Source organism: Rhinopithecus bieti, unplaced genomic scaffold (genome assembly GCF_001698545.2).
Source record: "Rhinopithecus bieti isolate Rb0 unplaced genomic scaffold, ASM169854v2 scaffold_17667, whole genome shotgun sequence".
NCBI lineage: Eukaryota > Metazoa > Chordata > Mammalia > Primates > Cercopithecidae > Rhinopithecus > Rhinopithecus bieti.
Genome location: NW_016809668.1, coordinates 1,998,760 through 2,014,307, shown reverse-complemented (window position 1 = coordinate 2,014,307; position 15,548 = coordinate 1,998,760). Strand labels below are relative to the sequence as shown.

Below are 15,548 nucleotides of genomic sequence, written 5' to 3'. Positions count from 1 at the left end.
AAAAAAAAAAAAAAAAAAAAAATTGGAGGGAAATGCATGGTATCAATGGTAGAATTCTGGATGATTTTTTGCTTTCTTCTGTAGTCTTTTCTGTATTTTCCAGCATTTCTTCAATTAATGTGTTAGACTCTTACAAGTAGAAAAAAAAATACCATTTCTAAAACACAGAAAGAAAGAGCTATGATGTATGTCAGTAAACTAGATTGGTATTAACTCTGACACTTTCTTAACTATGATTTTAAGAAAGTCACTTAATCTCTTATTGCTGCTTTCACATTTATATGATGGTTAGATGGGCATAATAAACTTTTTGACTTGCTTTGCCTATTGTGTAACATTCTTATTTGCAGGAGTTAGGTAATAAAATATGAAAAAAACATTTAATAAAAAGTGTATATCAATGCAAAGTCTTTCCCAGCATGTAAAAAAGGGATTGAAGCTGTGGGGCAAAATTCAGAAGGACAGATTAATTCCTCTCTGGCAACATGTACACTCACAGGTAGGTATATTTTAGGGCAGTGGTTCTGAAACTTGCAGCCATCACAATCGCCTTGAATGCTTATCAACGCATAGATTGCTGAATCCAGGCCCAGATTTTCTGATTTAGTAGGTCTTGGAAGGGGCATGAAATTCTGCAGTTCTAGCAGATCCCCAGGACAATGCTGATATTACTTCTCTTGGAATCACTTCTTGAAACTATTGTTTTAAGGATGTATGAAGGTATGTACATACATACAAGTATTTCAGAGTATTCAGTGGTGTGTTAGTCTATTTGCATTGCATGAAGGAATACCTGAGGCTGGGTAATTTACAAAGAAAAGAGGTTTAATTGGCTCATGGTTCTGCAAGCTGTACAAGAAGTATGGCACCATCATCTGCTTCTGGGAAGGGCCTCAGGAATCTTTCAACCATGGCAGAAGGCTAAAGGAGCAGGTGCATCAGAGCAAGAGGGATGGGGGAGGTGCCACAATCTTAAACAACCTGATCTCACGTGAACTCAGAGCAAGAACTCAGTCAATACCAAACGGATGACACTAAGCCATTCATAAGGGATCTGTCCCTGTGATCCAGCACCTCCCACTAGGATCCCCTCCAACATGCTGGGTCACATTTCAACAGGGGATTCAGAGGACAAATGTCCAAAACATATCAAGTGGTTAGAAACTTCCCAGTGACCTTCAAGAATACACTTTCAGAAGAGTGGGAAACATATTGAAGTTGGATACGGGGAGAACAATGGATGTGGAAAAGAAGCCAATAGTTATAGGCGTAGATGTTTGGGAAGTTTATGAGTGAAGTAACAAGGTATTTGAAAGGGAAGCAGAGTAAAATGAATGTTTAGATGGATGGGTGAAAATTATAGTTGGGGCTAATGAAGTATTTGTTTCATCCACAATGAAACAACCCAGTGTTCAATTTTTAAAATTGTAGTCAACATTTAAAACTTACCAGATTTTGTATGTAAATCCAGATTCCCATCTACTTTTGGAAAATCATACAACTTGGGGTCTTCATTTCCATGTGACAGCATCAGTTGGAGCCAAGTTGTGGCTGTCCTCTTTCCCCGGGGCATATGCTTTGGGTTAAACAGCCCCTGTCTGGTCCTTCCCTTCTTTGGATGACTCACCAGTCCTCTACGAGCATAGGAGTCTGCAACCACAAAATCTAACAAGGTAAACATACAAACTCCCAGTGTGACGATAGAGAAGAATTGAAGATGCTGGAGTGTTGTGATCATAACATGAGCAAGGACCAGAAAGAGGAAGGAGGAGTTGGGATCAAGGGCACAGTACGAGAAGTAGCTTGGAGAAGAAATGGGAACATCCATCCCTCAATATGGTAAGGGAGAAAATAGAAAACATAGAAGTCAAGGAAGCAGTATTTTGAATTAAAGATGATGATCTTTATCCTCTCAGTAATATGGACAAGACCCTCTTCTGGGGGTCCTGTAAGAGAAGAGGGCATGGGTCCTAGGGAAAAGAAGAGAGTCTGATGTTATTGATGTATTGTAACATCACAGAGCAGCTCTGCCAGCCCATCTGAGATGAGGTATACTGTGGGGGTCCCCTCTAGCAATGTTGTGCAGCATGAGCAGTGGGGGTGATGATCAGGACTGGGGATTGGTCTCTTAAGGGCACAAAACTATTTTTCATTTTAAGCCAGTAAGCAATCAAATAAACATAACCCCACAGTTTATACATGGGCTAATAAAGTGAGGAAGTATCCTCCTTACCTGCACCCCCACCAAAACCGGGTATCAGTTCATTTATGCTGTTGGTTCATCCTTCTGTAGAGTGTCTATAGTGCCAAAAACTGTCTAAATGTCCATGCTTTTTGAATTGGGAGAGGCAGTAATGTGCCTCAGGATAAACAGAACCCTAGGACCTGAGCTTAATTTTATTGGTAGATATTTTAAAGGATGGCAGCAGTTAAATAATTTACTTAGAAAGCAATTCAGAATATTTTATATTATGTGAACAAGAACATGTTATAGAATGCAAAATCCTTCTCTCTTTTTGAATATAACACCAGCTTCAAATAAACTGTACTTCACAGTAACTGCTCTGGGCTACACTCCTCTGCCCAGCCCCCATAGCACACCCATTCTGTCCCCTAACCTAGGTCAATAGCAAAGTTTCAGAAATGCCAATGAAAGAGAACATTCATTCTTCAAATTTAAACGTATAGTACAGTAAATGATCATTGCTTTAAGAAATGCAGAAAATTGGTGCTAGCTGTATTTCAAATACCATTTCCTTAAAAAATCAGCTAATTAAAATTCTCTGTAATGTATAAGGTGGATTACACATCAGTGTATGATCAAGTTCACTATGAACAGAAGTGATAAACTGACTAACCCTATGACATAACCTCAGCAGTAATTGTTCAACTCAGCCGTAACTACTTTCTTAGCTCAGTCTTTAAATGCTGAAAGCAGACAGTGGAACCAGTTTTGCTTTTGATTTTACATGCTGTTGTTTTGTAAGATAGTTGTTAAGCACACAATTCCTCTGTTTTTCAAAATAAGTTTTTTCGGACTTAGGGAAATATCAGAGACATTTAAATTTTCTTAAGTCTATCACTGAAACAGTAACATAAGGATCTTCTACCTTTAATTGGAAATTCTCATTTCCCTTTGGTATCTGTATCTGATGGTAAATAGTCTCTGTTGTTTCCTTCCAAACACAACAAGATGGTCCCATGAAGCATTCATCCATTCCAAAGGTAGTGACACTTTCTTAGCATTAGAAGTATATTCATGGCCCATTAGAGGCCAGTTGATCCAGAGGTCCTGTGAGAGACATTCCTCAGGACAGGTGTATGTATGTGGAGGTAGGGGACAGTTCATTGATTTCTTTCACAGGTTGTTTTTTAGTTGGCCTTGTTCCTGAAGAAGGCATGTTCTAATGCTAACTAGAGAGCCTTCATGAAAGGAGGGCCAGGCCCTGAATCAGAAGACCAGGGTCTAATCCCTCTTTTGCCACTTATTATACACTTAAACTAAGGAAAGGTTCCCATCTTCCTGTACTAAAAAAAAAATTAAAAACAGGTATGGGGATTCATTGAATGTGAACCTCATTATCTAAGGAAAATTTTAAAATAGGCTTTTCTTTCCTGAAGTTCCTAACTTAGGGCATTATCTATCTGTTGGTTTAAGAAGACAATTTCTATATCTACTATTCAGGGCCTTATTTCTGGTCTTCACACTTCTGAAAGGATGGGCAACTGAGTCGGAAAGGATGGGCAACTGAGAACAGACTGCTAATATGAAATAGTCTAATCCAGGTGAATTCATTATCATGTACTGAATTATTTCCTTAGGATAATACCTGTCCATCTTTCCACAGCACATTTTGACTACATTCTTGACAGGGAGCTCTTTGTTTTTGGCAGTATTTATTTATGTAAAATGCAACTTTCCTCTCATCTGCTTTTCAATTAAGCAGCTACCTTATGGCTTTCATATGCTTATGACATCAACACTTTGATGGCAGCTGCTTCTGAGATAGAATTTGGCTTTTTGGCCTCTGAATTTCAAATATTGCTGTATCAATTTCGTTCACAATGGAGATCTTTAAGAGAAATAGTGTGAACCTATGAGAGATGTGTGGCTTATGCTCAGATATACTTTGTCAAAAATTGTCCCATTGCATACTATACTAACTACAGTATTATTAAAGCAAAACTCAATTAATTTTCAATAGTCATGTTTTAAAATATAAATTGAGATAGCTGAATTTTCAAATAATTGAAATTGTTGTTCTGCTTACCTGGGGTGGGGATAAGAAGCAAAAGGTGTTGATTTTTTATACAAATGTATGCTCAATAAGAGAAAATAATCAACAATTTTATGTCATCACACAGGCAGCAAGGACAGAGTATATAACTCGTGGAGGTTGTATCAGTCAGGACCCAATCTGGAGGCAGAACTCACATCTGTTATTTCAACAGAGCATGCTTAACATAAAGAATTGTTAACTAGGTTGAAAGCTGTTAATTAGCTAAGGTGTAAAAGAACTTTCAGGTCCCAAGGAGGTAGAATTGCAGGAAGCAGCTGCCACTCCTAGGCCTGGAGGATCAAAGAGAAAAGGCTCGAATTACTAAAACATGGAACTTGAGAAGGGAGCTGTTCAGCTGGTACTTGGAGCAGAGAGTGTTGAGGCTGTTATGTGAGTGTTGGAAAAACTGCGCCACTGAATTCCCCTACTGTGAAGAGAAGGCAATGCAACCTCTGGGATGAATCCCAAAAGATCAGGAAACGGGAAGTGCACAGAAAGTAAAAAGGAAGAAGCAAGCCTCTTCCTTCTTTTTCCTACAGGCTTCCCACTTTCCTCTAGCTCCCCTTTTTGGCAGAACCGGAAAGCCAACTGGCAAATCAGGAGCGTGGTTTGCAAAATATCCTCTCAAGTGTCGCAAAGCCTGAAAATAGAAGAGTGGGTTTGGAGTCAAGAGGCAAGAGCTTAATCAATAGCACACAATTTTTCAGGCAAGATTAGCTGATGGCAGCAGCAGAAACCAAATCTCTAAGTGCCCAGGAAGGGTGAGACAGCATTCTAGGTGCCAGGAAGGACATACAGAGGATAGCAACATCTTAATGCTTGCCCTCAAATGACATTCCATTTCCACAGTGTGTGTTTACCTTCAAATAAAGCCAATAAAACTGTGATTCAATGGTTCAGTGAGAGAGGGCAGTAAAAACTATGATGAAGCTGTTGTGGGTCTCTGTGAATACTTTTCTCTCTCTATTTTTTTTTTTTTTTTTGATCCTTTTTATAATGGAAAATTTCAAACATACACAAAGTGGAAAGAATAGTGAAATAAACCCCCAGGTATCCCAACAATAACAATTGTAAGCATTTGGCCACTCATGTTTTCTTTAGCCCCCCATACCTCCTCCTTATCCTCCCAGTTTCCCATTGACTTATATATAATTTCATTCATAAATAATTCCAGATGTTTAGTTACAGCTCAATGAATTTTTCACAAAGTAACATGTTCATGTAAACCCCACCTGGACTGGGAAGTAGAAATTACAAACACCCAGAGCCCCCTCTGTAGTACTCCCTTAGTTCTTTCCTCACTGCTTCCCAAAGCAGTAGCCACTATCACCTACTGAGAACTTTGCATATATGGATTCATAGAACATGTGCATTTTGGGGTTTGGCTTCATTTATCTAACATTGTTGGTAAGATTTATTCATGTTTTTGCATATAGCCATAGTTTATTTTTATTGCTCTATAGTATTTCATTGTAAAAATACACTACAATTTATTCGTCCATTCTACCATTGATGTACAATTGACTTGTTTCCAGCTCTTGACTATTACAAATAATGCTGCTATGAACATTGTTATACATGTCTTTTGGTACACACTTGTATGCATTTCTGTTGGTTACATACCATGAATGGAATTGCTGGGTCTTAGGATACATATATATATTCAACTTTATTAAATACTTCTTAAGAATTTTCAAAGTAGTTGTACTATTTTTACCTTCACCAGTTCTACTTGCTCCATATCCTTGCCATCACTTGGCATTGTCTGTATTTTTCATTTTGACCAGTCTGGTCAGCGTGTCATGGTATCCCATTGTCACTTTGAGTTGCCTGCCCTTGGTGAGCACATTTTCTGATGCTTAGTTGGCTCTTTGAATATATTCTGTTGTTGATTTGTAGTTGATTTGTTCTTTATCTATTCTGGATATAGGTATTTTATTGGACATAAACATTGCAGATATCTTCTCCCAGTCTAACTTGCCTTTTCTTTCTCTTAATGGTGACTTTGTTAATACAAAGTTCTTAATTTTAATGTACTCCAATTTATCAGACCTTTTCTGTATAGTTAATGCTTATTTAGTCTTGTTTAAGACATTTTTGTCTACCCCAATGTCATAAAGATATTTACCTATGTTATAGAGGCTTTTTAAAAATTATTAACCTTTTACATTTAGCTTTATAATCTACCTACAATTGACCTTTGTTTATGATGTAAGATAGGGGTCAAATTCTTTTATTCCCCCCATCAATATCCAAGTGATCTGCTATTTATTGCAAAGATTATTATTTCCTCACTGCACTGCAGTTTTACCTTTGTCATGAATCAGATGATGGTATGAGTTTGTTTCTGGTTTCTCTATTTGTATGTCCTGCTAATACCATCTTATTTTAATTGTAATTAAGATTGAGACATCTGATGATATAAATTCTTGAGTTCTGTTCTTCTTCAGAACTTTCTTGATTCTTTTTGGCCTCATAAATTTTCAAATAAATTTTAAATTAGCTTGTCAACTTTCAAGTTACCTGATAGAATTTTGAGTAGATTTGCATTCAGTTATAATTTAATAAGTAGAAATGACTTATTTACAATATAAAATCTCTGTTCATAAGCATTTTGTATCTTTCCATTGATTTAGAATTCTTTGTTTTCTATAAATAATATAGTTTTTTGTAGCAGTCATGCATATCTTTTATTAGATTTATTCCTAGATATATGATTTTTTTTTCTTTTTTTTTTTGGGACAGAGTCTCATTCTGTCACCCCGGATGGAGTGCAGTGGCACGATCTCAGCTCACTGCAACCTCCACCTTCTGAGTTCAAGTGATTCTTCTGCCTCAGCCTCCTGAGTAGCTGGGACTACAGGGGCGCGCCACCATGCCTGGCTAATTTTTGTATTATTAGTAGAGATGGGATTTCACCATATTGGCCAGGCTGGTCCCAAACTCCTTACCTCTTGATCTGCCCACCTCAGCCTCCCAAAGTGCCGGGATTACAGGCATGAGCCATCATGCCTGGCTAGATATATGATTTTTATGTTATTTTAAATAAAATAATGTTTAATTTTTTCATTTTCTGTATTTGGCTTGTATATGGAAATATAATTGATTTGCTAAAAATTTGCTTGTAATAGCCAAGAGTTGGAAACAACCTAATTGTACATCAATGGTAGAATGAGTAAATAAATTGTGGTGTATTCACATGATGAAATTCTATAGAATTTAGTTATTAATTCAAATAGTTTATTTGAAAATAATTTTGATACTTTTCTATATATGCAGCCATATTGTCTGAATATAACAGCTTTATTTCTGCCTTTCTAATCCTTTCTTTTTTTTTTTTTTTTTTTTTTTTTTTGCTTTATTGTTTTGGTTAAAACTGATACCACTTTTAGAACAGCATATCACAAATCCACTCACCAATCACAATACATTTATTAAAGAATGCATGGGTTCTCTCTCTTTTGGGATCTGTTACCCTAAATGTCCACTTTTATCCTAACATCATCCAGCCCCTACCCCAGAAAAACATTTCTCCATATCTCTTGCCCTACAGTGTTGAAACAAAAGGTAACACCATCCAGATTCCATGAACATTCATAAGTTGTGCTCATGTTGATAGTGTGGACAAACACTGCTTTTCTGTGAAAGAAGAGTGTAGTGACAGAAGCACTAAGGTAAAAGACAAATTAACTTGACAAATCTATCCTAGATACCATGAATACATAGATTCCTTGCATAATGAAGTAGGGTATTGCTTCCCAGTAGGTCTGAGCTTTTTTTCCTCACTCATCTTGCATTTTGACTTTAAATTCTGAAGATCAGCAAGTTATTCATAAATAGGCAATATTTTTTGAATAGTTTTGTATGCCATCTGAGCAGTATTTTGCAGTATGATACAATTTATGTTATTCTTAAGTTTTCGTATATTTAGGTCCAGACCTAACATTTATGAAGCTTAATGGTGATTCTTTTCATTGGCATATAGAAGGACATTCCATGTTAGAACTGAAAAAGTTTCATTTGTATAAAAATATTTAATACAATTTACTAAGTTTTTTAAACCAAATTTAAAATGTCATGTTTTCTTAATATTGATTTAAAATTTTTAAACTCAGTGTTTTATTTTTAGAGACGAGGGTCTCACTATGTTGTCTGTATGTTGCTAGTCTTGAACTCCTGGCCTCAATGATCTTCCCACTTCGGCCTCCCAAAGTATGGGCATTATAGGCATGATGCATCATGCCTGGCCTGGTCTTGATTTCTAGAAATTCTTATGGCTTTAAAGTCTACTTTGTCTAATTTCAGTATTGCTAAACCAGACTTCTTTTGGTTAATGTTTATCTAGAATTTTCTTTCCTTTATTTGCAACATTTTCATGCTCTTATATTAAAAATGTAGCTCTTGTAAGCTGCAGGTGATTGAGTATTGTTTGCGCTGTTTTGTTTATAATCATTTAATTAGATCTAATCCATTTATATTTGATGTAATTTTGGGTATATTTGGAGTTTAAATCCATCATCTCTTTTCTCTTACTGAGACTATATTATTTTCCCTCCTGTTTTGCTACTCTTTGGATTAATCAAGTATTATTATTATATTTTGTTTCCCATCCCTATTTTATTATTCTTTTATTAAAATTGTAGAGAACATATAATGCATGCTTAACTTGCAAAAGCCCAATATAAATGAGTACTTTTACCACTTTCCAGACAACATGTACTAAGAATCTCAGAATATTTTAATTTCACTTAAACCTCTCCCACTTTTTGTGTTACTGTTATCACGTATTTTAATTCTAACTACATCCCCGCATGGCTCACACTGTTCTATTTAGTCTCTGCTCAAATGTTACTTCCTCAGAGAGCCTTGCCTCTATCATCATAATTAAAGTAACCTCACCCCACCCCTTTCTTTTCCATTCCCCCTTATTCTATTTTGTTTTTCTTCCTGGACTTATTATCTGAAATAAGAGTATTTATTTGTTTTTGCCCATCTCTAGCATTAGAATATAAGTTGCAAAAGTACAGGAGTTTTCTACCTTGTTCACAAAGGTTTGGCCCAGAGAAGGCACTCAATAAATGTATGTTAAACCACAAACATAGATCAGAGGTGCTCAACAGAGACAACAATTAACTCTTAAGAATGAGAAAATCAGGGGCCCATAGGACATTGGAGAACTTCTGCAAACCAGAAGTAAGATGATTTTTATAATAAGAAAACTTGGAAGGGATACTGGGATCACTCCAGAAATAACTAAGTGGGCAGATTTCCTCTATTCATGATTTTTCATTCATTCAACGCTTCCTGAACACCTGTGCAAATCCTGGGTGCTGAGTGAGGTGTGAGTGCTGTGCTAGTCTTCATGCTGTGTGCAACAAGCTGCGTTCTCTGTAGGCTTCCTTCACAGATTGTCATTGGAAATGAGATCTGGTTTCACTTAAAGGTATGAGGGGGCAATGGGCTGGATGACTGAAGGGGATATTGTAAGAGAAAGGAACGAAGATCATCTTGCTGGTGGGGCATTCTGGGCTGAAGAAAATCAAGAGCTTTGATTCTGATACCCTTAGGTCAGTAATGTTAAGACAATATCCAAATGATGTGAAAATGCATTCACAAATAAAAGATATCCCAAATTGTTCCAAGAAAATTCTAAACCCAGAGCCTCTGAATTTATAGTGCCCTGTTCTCCCCATCACTGAGACTCAGGCACCAAAGGGCAGTAGTTCTGGAAACTTGGACCAAGATACCATCCAGAGAACAGCTCACATGCCCAGTGTTTGCTTAATTTGCCCAGCATCTTAAGACTTCTTCTTTAGTCACATCTTAAGACTTCTAAAATGTGTCATCCTTATGTGACTTCATAGTCATCATTTTCTTCTCTGTAGCAATTGGGACTGAAATGGTCTAAGGGGTACCTCCCTCTAGCTATTACTCGTTTATGAAACAATAAAACCAAAAGGCCACAGGTTAATTCCTAGGTTCTACTCACAGAATGGCAATTGAAAAATCTGGGTTTTTTTTTTTTTTTTTACACTGGGGCTGCATTATTTTCACATTTTCAATTTTCAGCCTTTTCTCCAGCCTGACAGGCAGATGGGAGGGCAGCTGGCCCTGCAATCAAAAGTGACCCTGGCAGCCAGTGTCTCTGTTTCATGGTCTGCCCTGAGACAGGCAGATCTGGTTTCTGCATTTGAAATGTGATTGGCAAAGTGGCTGCAGAGGGAGAACCAGTACAGACACGGGGGAGAGGTAGCTCTCAGATGGCGACGTTAGGATTATGTACTAATGTATGCCTGACATTGCCAAAGCCTCATTAAGACATTGCATATGTTCCTTAGCTTGATTGAATCTTTCTACAATTTATGCATAGATCGCAACATCACACTGTGCCCCATAAATATACATAATTATTGGTCAATTAAAAATAAATTAATTAATTTAAAAAAATAAGAGAGACTGCCAGCCCTGATGGAATTACATGGATGGGGGTGCTCATGCTGTTTAGTAGCCAGTATTGCTAGTATTTTTTTCAAGACGTGGTCTCAGGCCACTATTACTTTCCAAACTACAAGTCAGAGTTTTCTCTGAAAGCTAATCAGACTGAGGAAATTAATCCCACAACCTCTGCCTCTTCAATGCTAGCCAGCGGGGCTAAACCACTTGGAAAGTTTCGGCAGCAGACATAATGTGCCCACTAGGGGCCAGGCGCTGGGCTGAGCATAGCTGGACAAATATCTGCACCTGCCCTTTTGCAGACATGTCTAAAAGTTCACCAGGAAGAGATTGTTTTTAACAGGACAAGGAGTTCTTTACGGTTTTTTATTGGACATCCATAAAAAACACAGCAATAGGTATCATTTTTGAGCACCTGCCATGTGCCAACCCAATCTCAGTGCTTCTCCTCCATGTTTTCAAATCCTCACAACCCTGGTAGATACTGTCATACCCATTTCACAGACCAGAGGGATAATATTTGCTCAAGTGGTTGGAGAAACTGACTCACAAGGTATAGGTATAATTACGCTGTATATATAATACGTATAATTACGCATGTATTCTAAACAAAACGATGACTGTTCAACTAGATACAAAATTATACAACTTGCTTTTTTAATTTAATATCTAAGTTAGATATGTTTTCATGTTGCTATATATAAACTTTACCTCATTTTGTGAAATAATGGCCTAGCAGTCTTAAGGTTGTAACGTCATTTGTTTAACTATTTGCCTACTGATGGGCAATTTAGGTTGTTTTCTACAGTCACAAAATATGGCATTGAACATCTTTGTACTTCTACCTCTGTATACATGGACAGATAAATTATATGCATTATATAATTATCATATATTTATATAATTATACGTTACGTATAATTACGTATATATAATTATAATTACACTGCCAGGCAAAGTGAGAACACAGTTCCAGTATGTGTGAGGCCCTGCTAACAGGTTGCTGTGCAAAGTGTGGTCAGCCTGCAGTCACCATTTATTCGGTGTCAGCCCTGTACTTGGAATTATATTTGGCGTTTTACCTATGCTACATATATTAGCCAGCTTGGGCTGCTGTAACAAAATACCACAGACTGCATGGCTTAAATGGCAGAAACCTATTTCTCACAGTACTGGAGGCTGGAAGTCCAACATCAAGGTATCAGCTGACTTGGTTTCTTCTGGCTCATAGATGATCAGCTTCTTGCTGTTTTCTCGTATAGCATGTGTGCACATACATGCACGCACACACACACAAGGAGAGAGAGAGAGAGAGAAACAAGTGTTCTTAAGTGTCTCTTTTTATAAGGACGTAAATGTTATTAGATCAAAGCCCCACCCTTATGATTGTATTTAACTTTAATTACTTCTTTATACTATCTTCAAATATAGTCACACTTGGGGTTAGGGCTTCAACATTTGAATGTGGGTGGGGGTTGTACACAGCATTCACTCCATAGCATTATGTATAATCCTCACAAGAAATGTATTTTACAGATGGATAAACTGAAGCTCAGAGAAAGTAAGTTATGCTAGTAGCTTATGACAGAGACAGGATTCAAACATAAATCATGATTCTAAAATTCATACTTTTTCCACCAGCTAGACCACCTTCTAAAGTTTATTTGGTGGCTTGATATCTAGACAATATATAAATGAGAAGAATTGCTAAACTTGATTTATCAACTGCCTTATGTTCTATGCTAGTTTGTTTTACGCTGGCTTATTTTGAAAGGTGAACTCAAGACAAATCAATTATCACTTAGCATTTGAACAAATAGACTATAAAGCAAAGTGAACTGAAAAGTGTGACAGTTTTAAGTAGGTAAGGTGCTTGAAAGATGAATATATTTTTTTCCATTGTCAAAAAATTTTATTAAGGGTAAAAAAATAACCTAAGAGTTATAGGATTTAAGTATAGAAAGGAGTAGGAGTGATGATTTAAACACTATTAAATGTGACTTTAAATGTAGTCATTTATGCTTAGAAAATATATGCATCAAAAAATATTTTAAGCATGTTTAAACTTTTAATGCAAAAGTAATATATTCATATTTTAGCAATTCAGGCAATAAAGGAATGAAAACTATTAATATACATATGCATGTATTCTAAACAAAACAATGACTGTTCAACTAGATACAAAATTATACAACTTGCTTTTTTAATTTAATATCTAAGTTAGATATGTTTTCATGTTGCTATATATAAACTTTACCTCATTTTGTGAAATAATGGCCTAGCAGTCTTAAGGTTGTAACGTCATTTGTTTAACTATTTGCCTACTGATGGGCAATTTAGGTTGTTTTCTACAGTCACAAAAATATGGCATTGAACATCTTTGTACTTCTACCTCTGTATACATGGACAGATAAATTATATGCATTATATAATTATCATATATTTATATAATTATACGTTACGTATAATTACGTATATATAATTATAATTACACTGCCAGGCAAAGTGAGAACACAGTTCCAGTATGTGTGAGGCCCTGCTAACAGGTTGCTGTGCAAAGTGTGGTCAGCCTGCAGTCACCATTTATTCGGTGTCAGCCCTGTACTTGGAATTATATTTGGCGTTTTACCTATGCTACATATATTAGCCAGCTTGGGCTGCTGTAACAAAATACCACAGACTGCATGGCTTAAATNTATCCTAAAATATAACTATGTAACTTATCCATAGGATAAATGCAATTAGTATATCAAAAACCTGCACATTAGATAGATATTGCCAAGTTAACTTCAAGATAAATTTTCACATTCAAATATTTTCCAAAGACTCATTCTACATTGAAGGCAATGAAACACTGTCATGGTTCTCACTGCATTCTGTACCTTCTTTGGTGACATTGTTCAGAGGCCTGAAGGAAGCGAGGGAGACAACCGTGCTGCTATGGACAGTGCTCACAAAAACAATCGAGTAGTCCATTCGCTTTCCCTGCAGCCTTGGGTAGAGGGACCTGGCATTCATTCGTTTAAATGGCAGTGCTTTTCCATTTTTTTAAATTTTATGTTTTCAATTGACAAATGATAATGGTACATATTCATAGGGTACATCATGATGTTTAGATACATATAATAATGTATAGTAATCAGATCAGGGTAATTAGCATATCCATCATCTCAAACATGTATTATTTCTTTGTGTTGGTAATGCCCAATATCCTTCTTCTAGCTACTTGAAAATATCTAACATTTTTAACTATAGTCATTCTACAGTTGGGATAAAGCACTAGAACTTATTCCAGGTCTCTAGCTTAATTTTGTATCCTTTAATCAATCTCTCCCTAGTCCTCCCTTCCTCCTGCCCTATCCAGCCTCTTGTATCCTCTTTTCTTCTTTTTACTTCTATGAGATCATCTCCCCTTTTTTTCCTTAACTTCCACATATGCGTGAGAACATGTGCTGTTTAACTTTCTGTTCCTGGCTTATTTCACTTATCCTCAAGTTCCATCCACGTTGCTGTGGATGACAGGATTCCATTCTTTATTTGGCTGAATAGTGTTCCATTGTGTATATACAACACATTTTCTTTATCCATTCATCTGTTATTGAACACCTAAGTTTAGTCCATATCTTCATTATTGTGAATAGTGCTGCAATAAATATGGAGTACAGATATCTCTTCAATACACTTATTTCCTTTCCTTTGGATAAATGCCCAATAGTGGGATTGCTGTATCATGCGGTGGTCCTATTTGTAGTTTTTGGAGGAACCTCTATACTATTCTCCATAGTGGCCATACTAATTAACATTCCCACTAACAGTGTATAAGAGTCCTTTTAAATCCATATCCTTACCAGCATTTGTTATTTTTTGTCTTTTTGAAAATAACCATCCTAACTGGGGTGAAATGATACTTCCTTGTGGTTTTGATCTGCATTTCCCTGATCGGTGATGTTGAGCATTTTTTCATATATTTGCTGGCCATTAGTATATCTTACTTTGAGAAATGTCTGTTCAGCTCTACTTCTTATTGTTATTCATGCACCAGACATTTACTGTTTACTATGTGGAAGGTGAAACGATGGACATTAAAATTGTTCTAAAGATGAGTAAGTCAAAAAGGGCCTACCTAAGGCTCCTGTGCTTCACTTTTCTTTTCATGGCAGGCAATTATTTTAGTTTTTAATTTGCATACAGTACATTTTTTTCCTTTTGGTGTGCTGCTTGACTTTTTATTCTCAGTCTCAATGCAAACAAATAAAAATGACAATTTTTTGATATTGAATATGCCCTCTCTCATCAGTAAATAAAACCTTCTAGCCTAGAGTTCTTTGAGCCTCTGGCTATACAAAAATTGAGGAGCCTTCCAATGTCTGGAGCTTTCTAAAACTCCAGTCTGAACAATTAAACTTGTTTTGGGATGTAAAATGTTGGTGACGGCTGTCATTTTTTTTTTTTTTTTTTGAAGCAGTTATGTGGTCTTTGAAAATTGTACATGCCTGTTCTGAGTCTTTCTCCCTACCAGCATTGAGAGCCTTCTATAATCACTACAGGTGTGATAGCTTAAGATTTTTTCATTATAACAAAGCAGAAAGAATAAAAGAGTTTTAATGAAAGGTATAGTCTCCTGAGCTGAAACTACATTACCGACCTGAAGCCCTGGAAAATGCTAATACTCAGTATATTAAAAAAACAGCCAGCTTAGTCCCCTTAATGCCCATTTGCCTGAATTTATGAGATATCATTCTTTTCAGCTTGGCATTTGTGAAGCTATCCAGCTGGGAGTGAGTCAGGTTTTTTTTTTTTTTTTTTTTTTTTTTT

The 15,548-nt window shown here is 36.4% G+C and overlaps 1 protein-coding gene across 3 annotated transcripts in view; it reads left to right on the top strand.

The window, feature by feature from the left end:
• SLC24A2 (solute carrier family 24 member 2) overlaps window positions 1–15,548 on the top strand; it is a 271,049-nt gene that overhangs the window by 43,068 nt on the left and 212,433 nt on the right. The window lies entirely within an intron of this gene.